The 18,988-nt window shown below is 37.8% G+C and overlaps 1 long non-coding RNA gene across 1 annotated transcript in view; it reads right to left on the bottom strand.

The window, feature by feature from the left end:
• Positions 1-9,325: 9,325 nt before the first annotated feature.
• LOC143226812 (uncharacterized) overlaps positions 9,326-18,988 on the bottom strand; it is a 43,277-nt gene continuing 33,614 nt past the window's right edge. Inside the window, exon 2 of the long non-coding RNA XR_013014753.1 lies at positions 9,326-10,315. This is a non-coding gene — a long non-coding RNA (uncharacterized LOC143226812). The remainder of the gene's footprint in view (positions 10,316-18,988) is intronic.

The raw sequence follows: 18,988 nt of genomic DNA, 5'->3' as shown, positions 1-18,988 counted from the left end.
AGTAGCCATGCATCTCTGGTGAGAATTTGATAACAGTAGTTTTACAAATTTCACATTTGATTTAGATGAATGTAAAAACTGGGGTTAACAGGTAATTAGCAGCTCTGTCTTTAATGGTTGTAAAGAGGTTAATCAAAACAGGGTTGAGATTCCATCATATTATCATGAAGTTTGAAATTGGATACATGAGACATTAATGGATCTGTGACTGTTGTTAAGTCAAAGATGTTTTATATCCATATGGATATGTCACGTCATGGTTGTTCATTATTTTCTGTGAACTGTCGTAAGATACCTCCACCATAATTGGTAAAAAGACAACTACATTTTAGATGTTTAGAGTGTAGATTACTAAAATTCATTGTTTGAAAGGGTTGAATATTCAATAATCACTGACTTCATGCATGCTCTGTCAGAGTGGTAAGAGGGGATACAAAACTTCCTTAATGAGCAATGGATGGGAAATATTACATAAAATACATTAACTGTTGTTATTGAATTTTGGGTTGTTTGGTAAAGTTGCTTTTAAATCATTTTAATACGGTAATGCTACATCATTTTTACCTGGACCACTGCATTTTGATAACATGTTAATTGGATAAGCAGAAATGATTGGAGACACTTAAATCATGTATTTAAGCTTATGACATCTATGTCTAATTTGCTGCATAGTCCAAGTAACTCAAATCTTTGTAGTTTAGGTTTCTGTGTATGTTAATATGTTAACATGTAAGAGCTTATATACTTAGTTACCTTTGGTAGAAAGTCCTGTCTTTTCAGCATGATATAGTCATTGAGTGAGAGAAGATCTGAGTTGTTCAAATTGAGTGAATGTATCTCCTCTTTGGTTGTGTTAAGTAATGTTCATGGGCTACTATGTAATCCATCATGTTGTTAAGGAGTGCATTTGAAGTTGATGTGGTCTAACTGCATTAGCACAAGTCTATGGTTGGTGAGAGTGGTAGGCCACGAGATCTTTGTAGAGTTTCAAGAAGCCATGGATTTTGTGAGGCTGGTTGAGTTGGTGATGCTGTGATGGTTGGGATCATTGCATTCTGATGTTAGTTAGTTGTGTGTACATGGTCAGCCACGATATGAGGTTGCACAGGGGCTGCTGCAGTTGGAACAGTAGATGTTTTCATATTGATTAGGGCATTATTCAAGTAGATGTTGACCACTGTATCTGCATATTGGATTGGTGGTACAGGCTGCTCTAGTATGCCTACATTTATATCACTGAAGAACTGTGTCTGTTGTAGGACTGATGAGGATGATTGCTGTGGGTGGAGTCAATTCACCTGTTTGACTTGTTTTTTATTTGTTTTGATTACTCAGTTACCCTGGATTGCAAGCTAATCATAATGCCTTCTGTAATAACTGCTGGTTTATTTTAATGGTAATGACATTGTTGGTAGCTGTTGCTACAGGATTTTCTTATTTGTGGCTTAATAAATTTTGTGCAGATGTGTTTTTTTCTATTCATGGCTTTTGACAAGTTAACAGAAGTGGTAGAATTAGTTGATTCTGAATCAGTATCAGAGCCCAATGGTGATAATTTTTGTTTTGAGATTCATGTTCATATCAATATTTGAATGTTATAATGAGTTTCAGGCAATAATGACCATGCCTTTATTTTGTTCCTGTATTGGAGTTTCTGGATACCCCATACTGTTAGGATTGAAGTTGTCTTATCTACTGATATTCTGGACGTTAATATAATGAAGGAAAATGTTTTAAAATCGTTCCTGTTAAATAGCTCGTTTCTTGCATGTTCTCCGCCATCTTTGCTCTGTATAGAGTGCTGCTACCTATTGTTCGTAAGTTGCATTAAATCAATTTTAATTGAACAAAACAGTCTCGTTTTAAACCAACAAATCAGAATGTCAAATAACTTTTACTATATTGTTAAGTAATGTTCAGCCATGTGATCTCTTTGTCCATAATATATATATTCTTGTATCTGTGTGAACTACTTGTACTTGCTGATAGCAAAGCCTTGTTGAAATAGTAGTTCTGAGGATACTCAGAAAATGCACGCTAATTGGCTGCCTTAGGGAATAGTACAATCCATCAGAGACTGTTACGTCACAGTTCCACCAAGCCTCAGCAGTGAGCGTTGCTGTCTGGGGGTGAACATCCTATCAGCTCAGTGAAGTGGCACTAGAGGGCTTATTACTTGTATTCGTAATTTCATTACGTGTCACCAGTGGCCATGTTATGTTATGTTTTGTTTTGTTTTTTTAATTTCGCGCAAAGCTACTCGAAGGCTATCTAATTTAGCAGTGTACGACTAGAGGGAAGGCAGCTAGTCATCACCACCCACCGCCAACTCTTGGGCTACTCTTTTACCAAGGAATAGTTAGATTGAACGTCACATTATAACGCCCCCACGGCTGAAAGGACGAGCATGTTTGGTGCGACCGGGTTTCGAACCCGCGACCCTCGGATTACGAGTCGAACGCCTTAACACGCTTGGCCATGCTGGGCCACAGATAGTTTGTGTATGAATCACTAGAGGATGATGAAGTTCAATGTATCTCAGGGTGCTAACTTTATAGTTCCAATCAGTCTTAAAATTAAGATTTTATGTGATTTGTGTAATATTGTTTTTACCATTATTTGTCCTCCTTTTCATCCATATCACAATTACAGTTTTTGGTTTATAAGTAACATATACATTAAATTTCCCCTTGAGGTGGATTCCTGTACGTGGTTACAGGATCTTTTAGAGAAGGTTCTGTACTTTCAGGTTACCCCTTCTGAGATTTGAATATCCAAACACGTATTATCTGTGCGTGGTGACTTGTAAAGGGGAGAAGAGAATCCTGCTGGTTGAGGACTCTAACTCGTTACTTTGGCCTTCAAGTCCTGTAGACGGGTAGCCTTGGAGTGGCCCCCTCAGGGTCAGTTTGCCGGTCCTGTACAGTTAGGGTCAACTGAGTATTAGTGTTAGACGTTATAAACAAGTGTTGTGGACATTGTGTCTGATGCTGGTGTTTGGGTATAGTGCTCATGAGATCCTGGCATAGTTGCAGTGTCGCTGTTTGGCATTGCAGCGCATCCCTTCATAGGGATCTGTGGTGGGTGAGGACAGTGGGCACAGAAATGTTCTTTATTATGGATACCCCATTCATAAAGAAAAAATAAATAAAACTGAGAGAAAAGGATAATTGGTAAACGACCATGAATGGATGCTTCTGTTTAACAATCGCAGTTGGTTTCTGTTCCTAGATTTCTCATTATGCACTCATCACTACGTCCACCTACCACAGTCAAGGCAGGTTATCTGAACTGTAAAGTACATCCATACACTCCTAACTCTCTCTCTTACCAGTTTCAGCAGTTTGGTCACTAAAAGACACCATGTCATGGTTCTTTGACATGTGCTCATTGTAGTGGCAAAGACCCTGATGCCTTTGAGTAGCAACTTGAACCACACTGTGTTAACTGTAATGGTTCACACACTTCTTACTCTAGTTCTTGCCCTAATTGGGTGGTGGAAAAAAGAGGTGCAACATTTGAAGACTGTGAACAATATCTCTACCCTGAGGTTTGGATGTTATTGTCCTCCACTCACTCTCGGACATGTGCTGAGGTACTCCATTCTACTAGAGTGAGAGTGCATTAAGATCTCTCCATTCCTTGAACATTCGTTTGCAAGGCATCTGAAGAGTCTTTTTTCCCTTCATGGTTAAAAGAGTTGACAAGTCTACGTCTGCCTCCATCTCTATCCCCACAACTTTTTCTGGTGGCTCCCTCTTGAGTCCACTTCCCTTGGCTTCGGGGGCAAGCATTTATGTGGGTCCGTCTTCTCGAGTCCTAAGATACAAAACAATTATTCATTTTTACCCTCAGTCACTGGAATTTTCATCCACAGACAGATACCTGCGTACTCACCCCAGGACAGGATCCATGATGGTTGATAGACCTCCTTCCAAAAAAAAGTGGTCGAAAACAGAAGGGTTCTCTGCCCAGTTCTCCTCCACATAAATAAAAAATGGCCACTTTAACACGGTGGAACTCAAGGTTTTCATTGGAATATAGATGGCATTAAGGATTTGTTAGATTCTTATCCTGTGTGTGTGTCTTTACGGGAAATGTTTGTGAAACCTGCCAATGCAGTCACCTTTTGGCAATTTTCTATGTACAGAAATTACAGGTTGTTTGACTGATGTGAGTACATGGAGGTGGGTGGTAATGGTGGTCATTCAGCATGTGCTCGTCCTGGCTTTTCCACTCAATACACCCGTGGAGGCCATACTCATATTTTATCATATTCTTCTATCCAGTTTTTCTTGATACCCCCATCGGTATGGATTCCTGTACGTGGTGAGGGGACCTCCCAAGGAAGGTTCTGTTCTGTCTGGTTACCTTCTCTGGGATCTAAACATCACCCACGTGTTTGCCGTGCGTGGCGACTCGTGAAGGGGAGGAGAGGATCCTTGTGGTTGAGGGGTCCAACCCTAACACATCACTTTGGCAATTTAAAAAAACATGCAGCAAAATTGGAATAACAACTCGCCAGGATGACTAACGGACAGTTCAAACGGATATTTCAAACAGCAGCGTTAGTCACCTGAAGTTGGCCTTTCCAGTCCTGGTGTCGAGTTATTTAATGTTCTGGCCATTTTTCATTGTCAAATTGAATTAGAGAGAATGAAACTGTGAAAAGGGAACCACATTTAAAAAGGCGTAATGAATAAATATCCAACACTTAAATGAGATTAAAAAGATTAATGGCCATTAAAAAAACTAAAAACTTTATCAAGGTGGACAGTGTCACCATCACCAATAACACTGTCCAATGTCACAGACAAACCCTGGGACAGAACATGTTTAAAATAGTGCCGTCGTTGAGAATTGTAACGATGGCAAGAAAGTAAAATGTGGCTGATAGTGATTTGAGTGTTACACAGACTACACACTGGTGCATCAGTTCCAGATAAAAGAAAACAATGAGTTAAAAACTGTGACCAACGCGTAGTCTAGTTAGAACAACTTTCTCCTTCCGAACCTTACAGAAGCTAGACGGCCAAAGTCCAATATAGGGTTTTATTTGAAAAAGCTTGTTGTCACGTTACTCCAAGTGGACTGCCAGCTGGCACGGAGCCGAGCCTTGAATACAAGACCATAGTCCATGTACGGAATAAGCACAGTGGTGATAGTGCCAGAGCAGATAGATTTAGCTGCCGTGTCTGCAAGCTAGCTCCCATGAATACCAACATGGCCTGGTATCCAGAAAAACTGGATAAAAGTAGCAGTTAATGAGAAATGGGTCAGTCGGTTTTGAATATCAGCGAGAACAGAGTGTGAACCAATGTTTAGCGATTCCAGGGCCAGTATAGAACTAAGCGAGTCAGTATGAATAGTGCAGTTGGAGAACTGCTCAGCTTCAATATGATCCAGGGTAAGATATATGGCATACAGTTAGGCAGTGAACACAGACGCTGTGTTCTGCGCGCAACCACTGAACTGCAGCACACCATAGCAGAGCCCACTGAATCACCTGATTTGGAACCATCTGTATAAATGGGAGTGGAATGATTGTTCGAAAGATGTTCATTAAATAAAAGACGGTACTTCCAATCTGCAGTATCTGCCTTTTTCAGATGACTGAAAGAAAGGCCACATTTTGGGGGCTGTAATAAGCCACAGTGGGATGGGCTGACCTGTGGAATCTGTAATGTTATCAAGGACAGAACCCAAGTCATCCAATTGTGCCTGGATGCGAAGGCCAATCGGAGCAATGGCAAAACTTCTGTTCTGAAAAAGTACGGCCCACTGAAGAAGGAAAACACATCCCCAGGTGGGATGCTTTGGTAAGGAATGAAGTTTCAAAGAATATAGTAGAGATAGTTGCAAACGGCGAAGGTGCAGAGAAGGTTCATGAGATTCAACATATAAGCTTTAAACTGGAGAGGAGTGGAAAGCCCCAGTGCAGAGTCGAAGTCCTTGGTGATGAATGGGGTCTAGCATCCTTAAGGCTGAGGGTCTGGCAGAGCCATAGACCATTGATCCATAGTCGAGTTTTGATTGAATAAGAGCACGATATACCTTTAACATAGAACATTGATCTGCTCCCCAATTATAAATTATAATAAATAATTATTATAATATAACTGTTTCTTTCAATATTTATAAAAATAAACATTAGGTATTATAAAATATTTTCAGAACGTACAATTGTAAAAGTCTGTAAAGTAGGTTATTTGCTATGTTGTAATATTTACCTGGTACAAGTAATGGATAAATTACGATACTGTGATAAAAACTGACATACGTAATACATTATGCGAGAACAGTTGTCTCGTTAAATAATGGTTTTACTTGTATCTTTTCAGGACATATTATTAAATCTAGACATTGATGACATAATAACATGTTGAGATACCTTTTTATGAGTTCATCACACCACTGAACGTTTACAGAAACTTAATCTGCTCTAGAAGTACTGACCAAAGTAATATAATTTGCGAATCAATACTGCCTATCGAACTTGCAAACGTACGCCACCTAGTAACACCATTTGCTTTTGAAGAAAACATTAAATATAGTTTAATATACGAATGAAGTCCATAAACATATGATCAGACGGGTTGAAATCTGTGAGCAGTCCTACAGAAGTGTAGTAACACTACTCAACTTTGTAAAACACGCACAAAATACCTACTAATGCTATTCGTTTATATGACCATAGTAGAGCCTAAAAAAAAAAGAATTAATCGTTTTACTTATATGGACGTTGATTATGTCAAGTACAGCAACATGCGAGGTTACCACCTTAACAATACATCCTTTTGTGGAACTTTGATGTTATTCTTCCGTTTGGCACGACTTCATGGAAAATCTGATGTTAAAATGTAGATTTATTTTGGTGAATATAGAATTTAGAATATACTTGAAATATCAGGTCATCCCTAAAGTAATGTCCAATTTTAGGTTCAGAAAAAGAGAAAGGATTCCAAACGCTTTTAATGTTATTTAATCAATAATGTATGTTTCATTATTATTAATTACTTCCTGCCAATAATTCGCAAGTTTCTGAATGCCACTTCTGTAAAATTCTTGGGCTTTGGAGGGTAGTTTTAACATCTTCATGTGTTCCAAGCTCTTTACCATCAAAATAGTTTTGCAAACTTTGGAATATATGATAATCAGAATGGGGCAAGGTCTGGAGAATAAGAAGGATGTGGAAGTTTTCCCAGTCTAGCTCTTCAATCTTTTTACAGATGTGATGCTCGCTGTATGGGGCCGTGCATTATCCTGGTGTAACACAACACCTTTACGACTGATCAAAGCAGGCATCTTTTTGTGCAACATTCAAGCACTAACTGTTGACAATGGAAGTCTGATGTAATCTTTATATTGAGTGACAGCAATTCAAAGTGGATCACACCAACAATATCCCACTAAACACTTAACAAGACTTTACCAGGGTGGAGGTCCATTTTGGGACATTTTTATATGTCCATTTTTCACCTCCACTCACCAACCTGTCCAAAAAAAGAAGTTACGTTCACGAGAGTGCAGAGAAATGCAAATGTCCACTCTTGCTCAAAGGTTGGCTTCTGTCAAATCATGGGGGACCAATTTTCCAAGTATTTACACCTTTCCAAGCTGTTGCAGATGACAGCGAACTGTTGAATGAAGCTTCTATGCTAGTTCTTCACCTGTTACAGCACAATCTTCATCAAGTCATTATACTCAACAGGACGACCTGAACGTGGCGCATCACTTAAGCTGTAGTCACGAGATCTGAACTTCTGAAACCCCTTCAACATTTTCTTTAATTGAGACTCTACACCATAAACACCTTGAATGTTTCGTGTAGTTTCTGCTTCGCTGTTGCCTTTTTTAAACTCGTAAAGCATTATATGCCTAATGCGCTCCTCAGACATATCCATCTTCATAGGGCCCAGCATGGCCAGGTGGGTTAAGGCGTTCGACTCGTAATCCGAGGGTCGCGGGTTCGAATCCCGGTAGCACCAAATATGCTCGCCCTTTCAGCCGTAGGGACATTATAATGTAACGGTCAATCCCACTATTCGTTGGTAAAAGAGTTGGCGGTGGGTGGTGATTACTGGCTGCCTTTCTCCTAGTCTTACACTGCTAAATTAGGGACAACTAGCGCAGATAGCCCTCGTGCAGCTTTGCGCGAAATTAAAAACAAAACAAAATCAGTAATGCCATAACGAAGTCAGTAACACAGATTTGTTAAAAAGCGCTAGACCGCGACAATATTTTTCTTAAGGAAAATGGTAACCTATTATTTTTACATTTAACAGAAATTTTAAAGGCAAATAACAAAATATTAAGTTAGATCTGACGTGCGTTTAAGTCTCAAAATAAATGAATCAAAATGAAATATGACGTCATATGGACGTATGACGTCACAGAGTTCACTGTTACTAAGCTTGTCCAATTAAACTACAATGAATCTAATCTACCCTAATTACCAGTTACAATTATCATAAATAGAAATATATTTCATATAAATATACTTTGAAATTCAAACAACTGGTACTGCATCTAATGTATCACAATGTTTCAAATTTAGACAATTCTCAACTATGACGTCATGTTTCATTTTTTTTCGTTTCGTTCGAGATTTAGTCGCTAATACAGATCTGGGTTTTAATTAGCATTACTACCCAGGGTTGATCAATGTTTCATACGTAAATTACTAGGCTACCTTGCATCTCCAAAGACGCATGCGATCGTGGGATGGTGCCATATTTAACAGCAATCAGTGGTTCCACTGTCAAAGTTAATTGAGATTGTATTAGCACTTTCACTACGAAAACTTCCTCTAAGCCAGGGGTTCTTAACCAGGGGTGCCCGCACCCCTAGGGGCTGCGAAGATGATTCCCAAGGGGTGCGAGGATGCCCATGAATAATTAAAGCAAATCTATATTTTTACATAAGAGTATGCTTTATATTTAAGTTTCCAGGGGGTGCGAGAAATGATTACTGATTTGAAAGGGGTGCAAACACTGAAAAAGGTTAAGAACCACTGCTCTAAGCTAAATAAAATCGCCTGACGTTAACCTTAATAAAATATTAAAAGGCCCAATACGCGATAAACATGTTGTATTATATATATATATATTACTTTTTTGTACAGCGTATTCTGATTCAATTATATAGTTTTAGGAAAAAAATATTAACATTATAAAATTTCTTTGCGGAGCCCCAGACAACTATGGCGGAGCATAGTTTGAAAAACCATCGTCTAGTGTATCACTCCTAAAGTAGGGACAGTTAGCGAAATTAGCGCTGGTGTAGCTTCCCGTGGATATTAAACAATCCAAAACTAAAACTACAGTTTGTGACGAAACTTTAATTATTTTATTTTCATTATTAATTTCTAAAATATCATACATGTAATACACTGTCATTAAATAACATATTTCCTTTTGAAAGAGTCACTGATGGTGTAGTCACACCATCCTCGAACGTATACGTAATATTTGATTTGTACCCAAACTGAAGATACTGGATTCGCAATAAAAACCATCACAAATCCAAATCAAAGTTTTTCTTACTTCACTGTTTTTTTATGATCGTTTCACGTAATAGTTTGTAGCCTAAAGTCTGACACCAACCATGATTTGTTTTATGTTAACTTCATATCAAATCTAAAATCAACAAACGATTGTCATCATGTTCCTTGATTACGACACTTCAGAAATTGGCTGTGACATAAGGAAGTTTTGTTGAGATCCTGTCACACGTTACTTCCTCACAACTGTTTCCACGTGCTGGATCCGGTGTAGCAGAAAGTTACAGTTTTATATCTAATGTCACTTACTTCCACATTGAATTTGATTACATCTTGATTGACTAAAGGTGTGAAACGGAAACATCAGGTTTAAAAAACACTCTCTTCTCATGTGACAACATTATAGGTCTGAATATAATGTTGTTCAGGTTAAAATTGTTTTAAAATAGGATACTTTGGTATAAAAGTCTTGATTGATTATGTTAATATATCAGTAAACAGTAATACAATTATAAAACATAACCCTTACACTTCCAAATGTATGTGTAGTGTTGATACAAGTTGATTTGCATATTCTAAACTGAGATATACCTTACGAATAGAATTAGAATACTAATATATATTAATCGGTTTTTTCTTATAAGTATACAGATGAATGTAGTGACTGCGAAAGGTAGATAAATTTTATTATAATAATAGAATGGCAGAAATATTAAAATTATTTTTTCAAGACTAATTACCACACTACTCTAATTTATTCATCCGACTTGTAAAGTTGTTTTCACTAAAATCAGAACGTGGTTTTTCCCTTGCCTATAAAAAAAACAAAAAACATTTTTGTTATTTAAAAGATTTAATGTTTAGTATCTGAAAGTGAATAAAAATAATAATTTAAGACATTATTCAAGAAAGACCAGTAATGGCGGCTTCTATTTTGCCATCTCAAAACTTCACAAAACAACACTGAAACTTATCTTGAACTCTCTTATCCCATAATTCCTGTCTCTCCAGAACTAGCTGGTGTCATGAACTTTGCTGATTTTTGCATTATTGTTTTAAACATTGTTGACATATTTGGTATCTTACTATTGTTGCTCTAGTCAGGTGCCCACGTATTCACAGTACTACAGCCATCTTCATCTCGTAATCCGAGGGTCGCGGGTTCGCGCCCGCGTCGCGCTAAAACATGCTCGCCCTCCCAGCCGTGGGGGTGTATAATGTGACGGTCAATCCCACTATTCGTTGGTAAAGAGTAGCCCAAGAGTTGGCGGTGGGTGGTGATGACTAGCTGCCTTCCCTCTAGTCTTACACTGCTAAATTAGGGACGGCTAGCTCAGATAGCCCTCGAGTAGCTTTGTGCGAAATTCCCAAACAAACAAACAAAAACAAACCCACTATTCGTTGGTAAAAGAGTAGCCCAAGAGTTGGCGGTGGGTAGTGATGACTAGCTGCCTTCCCTCTAGTCTTACACTGCTAAATTAGGGACGGCTAGCACAGATAGCCCTCGAGTATCTTTGTGCGAAATTCCAAAACAAACAAGCCATCTTCATTGTAAGCCTCAGTGTTTCTGGTTTTATCTACTGTATTTGGAATTTCCCTTTTAATGCCTCGGGGTTCATTCATCACAGATGGGTTTTTCAGTGATACTTTGTGAGTGTTATACCCCTTCGTGCTGTAACGTGGAGTTGTCTCTATTGTTAATTAGCGCGATTACAATAAATCGTTACATTTTAATTGTTCATCCCAGTGTCTATAAAAAGCTTTACTGTGTTACATAATCACTGTGGTTATTACACTATGCTGAGTTGTACTTCTGTTTTGCTTACTATATTAGTTGGCACTTGGGGGCGCTTTGGTCATAATGAGTTTGTTTGTTTTGGAATTTCGCGTAAAGCTACACGAGGGCTATCTGCGCTAGCCGCCCTTAATGTAGCAGTGTAAGACTAGAGGGAAGGCAGCTAGTAATCACCACCCACCGCCAACTATTGAGCTACTGTTTTATCAAAGAATAGTGGGATTAATTGTCACATTATAACGCCCCCTTCAGCTTCAAGGGGGAGCATGTTTGGTGCAAGGGAGATTCGAACCCGCGACCCTCAGATTACGAGTCGAATGCTGTAACCAACCTGGCCATGCCGGGCCTCGTTATAATAAGAAAATAATATAATGTACATTAGGTTTATTGGTAAAAGCTACGTGTGACAAACATTATTTTAGTTATCATTACATGAGCTGAACATTTAACCAAATTTGAAAGTAATCCACCAAACAAACAATTTTAATGTTACACATTATTAAGTGATCATTTCTATTAAATATACCAATCGGGAAGCAAGATTTGTTAAGTTTCTTGTTCTGCTTTCTAGTATTAGGGGGTTGGGTTGCTGTGGCCTGCCTTACAGACACGTATAAATGCAACATCTCGAAACTAACAAATACATGCTACCATTTAAAATATAAAACAGAAATAAGAGAAAACGTTATACTAAAAATTAACAAACTTAATTCGGATACATTAATTACAAAGTGTAATTAATTGAGCCATAGCAAATGGAAAAAGTTAAAATGGCAGGAAATGTTTAACTAGTTTGGAAATTTGGTATTCTGTATAGGGATACCAGGACTGGTTGAGATTTGAGAATGAGGTAAGGTGTGTGGGTTTCCTACCGTTATAAAGTTAACATTTAAAAATTTAAGACCAACACATTTTCGTTTGTGACGTATATCTCGAAAGGATAATATACTCTGTGTTTCAGTTTTTCCATATTATAAAAATACTATAATTTGTTCTGTGTTTTACTTCATGAATTATAACGTTGGAATAAGAACACTGTTTAAAGTACTCTCTTGATGGTTTCAAACTGCATTTCCTTCAAACCTTTGCACTTTTTATTGAGAATTTCGTTAATTTTAATAAGATGAAAGACGAAAATATTCAAATAAATTAACATATTAATTAAATGAGTTAATAACGGCCTGGCATGGCCTAGCGCGTTAAGGTGTGCGCTTCGCAATCCGAGGGTCGCGGGTTTGCGCCCGAGTCGCGCTAAACATGCTCGCCCTCCCAGCCGTGGGGGCGTATAACGTTACGGTCAATCCCACTATTCGTTGGTAAAGAGTAGCCCAAGAGTTGGCGGTGGGTGGTGATGACTAGCTGCCTTCCCTCTAGTCTTACACTGCTAAATTAGGGACGGCTAGCACAGATAGCCCTCGAGTAGCTTTGTGCGAAATTCCCAAACAAACAAACAAAAACAAACCCACTATTCGTTGGTAAAAGAGTAGCCCAAGAGTTGGCGGTGGGTAGTGATGACTAGCTGCCTTCCCTCTAGTCTTACACTGCTAAATTAGGGACGGCTAGCACAGATAGCCCTCGAGTATCTTTGTGCGAAATTCCAAAACAAACAAGCCATCTTCATTGTAAGCCTCAGTGTTTCTGGTTTTATCTACTGTATTTGGAATTTCCCTTTTAATGCCTCGGGGTTCATTCATCACAGATGGGTTTTTCAGTGATACTTTGTGAGTGTTATACCCCTTCGTGCTGTAACGTGGAGTTGTCTCTATTGTTAATTAGCGCGATTACAATAAATCGTTACATTTTAATTGTTCATCCCAGTGTCTATAAAAAGCTTTACTGTGTTACATAATCACTGTGGTTATTACACTATGCTGAGTTGTACTTCTGTTTTGCTTACTATATTAGTTGGCACTTGGGGGCGCTTTGGTCATAATGAGTTTGTTTGTTTTGGAATTTCGCGTAAAGCTACACGAGGGCTATCTGCGCTAGCCGCCCTTAATGTAGCAGTGTAAGACTAGAGGGAAGGCAGCTAGTAATCACCACCCACCGCCAACTATTGAGCTACTGTTTTATCAAAGAATAGTGGGATTAATTGTCACATTATAACGCCCCCTTCAGCTTCAAGGGGGAGCATGTTTGGTGCAAGGGAGATTCGAACCCGCGACCCTCAGATTACGAGTCGAATGCTGTAACCAACCTGGCCATGCCGGGCCTCGTTATAATAAGAAAATAATATAATGTACATTAGGTTTATTGGTAAAAGCTACGTGTGACAAACATTATTTTAGTTATCATTACATGAGCTGAACATTTAACCAAATTTGAAAGTAATCCACCAAACAAACAATTTTAATGTTACACATTATTAAGTGATCATTTCTATTAAATATACCAATCGGGAAGCAAGATTTGTTAAGTTTCTTGTTCTGCTTTCTAGTATTAGGGGGTTGGGTTGCTGTGGCCTGCCTTACAGACACGTATAAATGCAACATCTCGAAACTAACAAATACATGCTACCATTTAAAATATAAAACAGAAATAAGAGAAAAACGTTATACTAAAAATTAACAAACTTAATTCGGATACATTAATTACAAAGTGTAATTAATTGAGCCATAGCAAATGGAAAAAGTTAAAATGGCAGGAAATGTTTAACTAGTTTGGAAATTTGGTATTCTGTATAGGGATACCAGGACTGGTTGAGATTTGAGAATGAGGTAAGGTGTGTGGGTTTCCTACCGTTATAAAGTTAACATTTAAAAATTTAAGACCAACACATTTTCGTTTGTGACGTATATCTCGAAAGGATAATATACTCTGTGTTTCAGTTTTTCCATATTATAAAAATACTATAATTTGTTCTGTGTTTTACTTCATGAATTATAACGTTGGAATAAGAACACTGTTTAAAGTACTCTCTTGATGGTTTCAAACTGCATTTCCTTCAAACCTTTGCACTTTTTATTGAGAATTTCGTTAATTTTAATAAGATGAAAGACGAAAATATTCAAATAAATTAACATATTAATTAAATGAGTTAATAACGGCCTGGCATGGCCTAGCGCGTTAAGGTGTGCGCTTCGCAATCCGAGGGTCGCGGGTTTGCGCCCGAGTCGCGCTAAACATGCTCGCCCTCCCAGCCGTGGGGGCGTATAACGTTACGGTCAATCCCACTATTCGTTGGTAAAGAGTAGCCCAAGAGTTGGCGGTGGGTGGTGATGACTAGCTGCCTTCCCTCTAGTCTTACACTGCTAAATTAGGGACGGCTAGCACAGATAGCCCTCGAGTAGCTTTGTGCGAAATTCAAAAACAAACAACTTATACCTCTATAGAACATATAATTAACATTCAGACGTGAAAACTACAATATTGATATTATAATCACATGTTGAGACACATTGAAACACTTTATTATGAGCTCCTCACCCGATTTTACTATCTATTTGCACAAACATTATCCACTATAGCATTACTAACCTTAGTAATACAATTTACCAAGTAATAGCATCCGCTTACAGAACCTAAGTAACACACTCCACCTGGTAACATCATGTGCCTTTGTAAAGTGTTTGTAGTACAAATAATATATAAACGAAATCACCACACATATATTCAGACGAGTTGAAATCTGTATGTGATCCTGCAGAAACATAATAACATTGCCTTTCTATAGAAACACTATCTACCTTTCTAAAACACATACAGTATGCATTGTAAGGCCATCAGTTTACAGAAAAGTATCCTTAGTAAGGCCTCCACCTTAGTAACATACACTACATGACCCAAAGTATGTGGACACCCGACCATCGCACCCACATGTGCTTGTTAAACATCTCATTCCAAAGCCATGGACATTAATATGGAGTTAGCCTCCCTTTGCTGTTATGACAGCCTTTACTCTTCTAGAAAGTCTTTTCACTAAATTTTGGGACATGGCTGCGGCGATTCGCTTCTATTCAGCCACAAGAACATCAGTGAGGTCGGGCACTAATGTCGAGCGAGAAGGCCTGGCTCGCAGTCGGCGTTCCAATTCATCCCAAAGGTGATCGATGGGGTCAAAGTCAGGGCTTTGTGCAGGCCAGTAAAGTTCTTCCATACCATCCTCGGCTAACCATGTCTTTATGGACCTTGCTTTGTGCGAAATTCCAAAAACAAACAGAGTTAATAACGTATAATATTCTTATGACATTTTAACATCAGCTAACACTGCCGGTCACGTCATCGTGAAGATCGTAAGTGGGAACCATTGACAAGAAATTGAGAAGCTGGGCGGGACAGATTCACTATTCATTTGGTATGTTGTTAAATCAACATTTCTTTTATATCAAGTTTAACAGATGTTCGTTTGTTGTGGCATTTCGTCTAACACAATATTCAATATTATACAGTGGATCAACTTTTCAATGATTGTACGTGTGTGTTAAAAGTTTGTTTTCGTTTTCACCAAGGTGAAGTTAAAAAGAGAGTCACTGATACAGAAACCTATCGTGTTTTTTATTAGTTTTACTCTCTGTTGTGGGCTGCAGTTTCACTTATTCATAGCTCATCAGCACAACAGCTCGTTTTGTGACCACCATGGTGAAGATCTGTTGATATTATCACCAGATGGTGGGAAACTCTTAGTTCAGTGGATATCACGATGAAGATCTACTGTTTCTGTAATAGCGAGGAATTATGCAATAAATACTGAGAAAAATATCTATTTCTGTACCCTATGTCTTGTTCAGTGGAAAATGAAATGTATTGTACTTCCTCCACGAGAAAAATTCAAATATTTTAAATACAAAATTACAAAGATATAGTCTGAGTTTTTATGTTCTTTAAGGGTCGCGGGTTCGAATCCCAGTCGCAGCAAACATGCTCGCCCTTTAAGCCATGGGAGCGTTATAGTGTGACGGTTAGTCCCACTATTCTTTGGTAAAAGAGTAGCCAAAGAGTTGGCGGTGGATGATGATGACTAGCTGCCTTCCCTCTAGTCTTACACTGCTAAATTAGGGACGGCGAGCGCAGATAGCCCTCGTGTAGCTTTGTGCGAAATTCAAAAACAAACAAACAAATATTCTTTAAAATTCTCTGTTTTGCTGTGTATTCATTTGGAGGTAAACATTTAAGTAAAAACCGTGGATATCTTTAAGATCACTTTAAGCTGAATGAAAACCTCAAGTTACAGTGAGTAATCTCGTAGAAGTTTGAAATCACAACATTTACTGATCGTTGTAAAGAGAACGTAGAATAATGATTACACGTTTTGTATTTTATTTGTTTTTCAAGACACAAACTGAAATTGGTTTCATCTCATGTTATCAATGGTTAGAATTGATGGGTGAAAAACGATTGGTAATTCAACCATCTTTAATACACGAACTTAAAATGTTTATGTGCTTTGCTGCTTTTTGTATTGTCGTATCGATCACTCTTGGCCTGATCGGTAACCTACTTACCATCATTACAGTAGTACACTGTCCAAGACTATGCATTGTTTCCCAGGTGCTTTCGTCATTAGCTTCTGTGTTACTGATTTTCTGTTGTAATGGATTTACTGTTATGCATTTATTTTAATGCTTACACTTGTTTCAGTTTGATGCACGTGACGCATATTGTTGGATGTGTATTGTGCATGTCCTGCCTGTCTGTTCTTTACATTTGTAGATTCTTGAGAGGAAGAATCAATATTTGTTCTGCGAAAACGCTAATGTATTTTCGAACATTGTTGAACGTTCGAGAATCTTACGTGATTGGTATATAAAAGCAAGTCATCACAAGATGCCGAGATAGAGAATGTTACTGATCAGCTACAGTCAGTATACTTTAATCCTCGGAAACTATAATTGTGATTTACGCTTATTAATCGGAAAACTACATAATTTGAACAGGAATACTTATATATTTCAACATTACAAACCATTGAACATCAGTGAATTAGGTTTGGACGTTAGCATTTCTTAGAGGATATTAAATATCTTCGTCAGCAAAAAGTCAACTTATGAGCGACGTGAGGCTAACGAAGCTAGCTAGCTGAAGCAGAGTGTAGCAATATCAACTCAGAATTAATTTACTCGTCGTGGACTTGAATATTCAATAAAATATTCAGTTTCAGACCATGTAGAAGACTGAATATTGTTCGTGAGTTTGTAACATTTTTGTATATAAATAATTATTCGTAATAACCGTTATTATAAATTGTTTATTATTTGTGTGTTAAAATACATCCATGTCAAGAAAGAAAACTGTATTTATCAATCTGGATGGCAAATATCATTAAGGGCCCGGAATGACCAAGTGTGTTGAGGCGTTCGACTCGTAATCCGAGGGTCGCGGGTTCGAATCTCTGTCGCACCAAACATGCTTGCCCTTTCAGCCGTGAGGGCGTTATAATGTGACGCTCAATCCCACTATTCGTTGGTAAAAGAGTGGCCCAAGAGTTGGCGGTGGGTGGTAATGACTAGCTGCCTTCCCTCGAGTCTTACACTGCTAAATTAAGGACGGCTAGCACAGATAGCCCTCCAGTAGCTTTGCGCGAAATTCAAAATTTAAAATAGTAATACATAAATATAAGTAACATAATGCATTTTAGGGTCTCCCTTTCTTACTCGTATTTCAGATTATTTGGAAATATAATTACATTTCGCTTCATGATGTTCTTTATTCTGGAATTTATATTTTCTAATTACAACATATTATTTTAGTGTGTTAACTGAAGTTTTATCGTTTGGGAAAAATATGGTTTTTGTGATTATTCTTAATGTAACACGAGTTAAATTTTGATAACTTGTACAACAGAAGTTTTGTCAACGTTGCAGATAGAAGAAGAGTTGTATGTCGATAACTGGTACAGCAAAACTTTGTACTAGTTACTGGTACAAGAGAAGTTTCATGTTCATTATTGGTACAACAAAATTTTGTGTAAGTTACTTAAGTTGGTCAGTGGTACAACAAAACTTTGTACTACTCACTGGTACAAAAGAAGTTTTATTATGGTTTTTGGTGAAACGGGGTCTTTGTTATGTTTCTTATCATGATGTTGGTTTTATTATGGTTTCTGATCAGATGGAACCTTTGTGATGTTTCTTAGCATTACGTTGGTTTTATTATGGTTTCTAGTCAGATGGAACCTTTGTGATGTTTCTTAGCATTACGTTGGTTTTATTATGGTTTCTGGTCAGATGGGAACTTTGTGATATTTCTTAGCATTATGTTGGTTTTATTATGGTTTCAGATCAGATGGGAACTTTGTGATGTTTCTTAGCATTATGTTGGTTTTATTATGGTTTCTGGTCAGATGGGAACTTTGTGATGTTTCTTAGCATTATGTTGGTTTTACTATGATTTCTGGTAGATGGGAACTTTGTGATGTTTCTTAGCATCATGTTTATTTTATTATGGTTTCTTCTGAAATGAGGAATTATGGTGCTTTTTTGTACAACAGTAGTTTATGTGGTTGGTGGTATAATAGGAGTTGAAAGGCGGTACTGCTACAACAGAAGTTTCATAATAGTTTTTGGTATAGAGTTTTATTACCTTTGCTGACATAACCAAAGTTTTATTAACATTACTAAAACCACGAGAGTATTATGACGATTGCTAGCAAAACAGGACTATTATTGTTGTTTCTGGTGCAACAGAAACCTTGTGGCGGTTTTCAGTATCAAATGATTACTAGTGCAACAACTTTTCTGTGATGGTTGTTACTA

Source organism: Tachypleus tridentatus, chromosome 9 (assembly GCF_004210375.1).
Source record: "Tachypleus tridentatus isolate NWPU-2018 chromosome 9, ASM421037v1, whole genome shotgun sequence".
Classification (NCBI taxonomy): Eukaryota; Metazoa; Arthropoda; class Merostomata; order Xiphosura; family Limulidae; genus Tachypleus; species Tachypleus tridentatus.
Note: the sequence above shows the minus strand (reverse complement) of the source record. Positions and strands in the feature narration are given on the sequence as shown.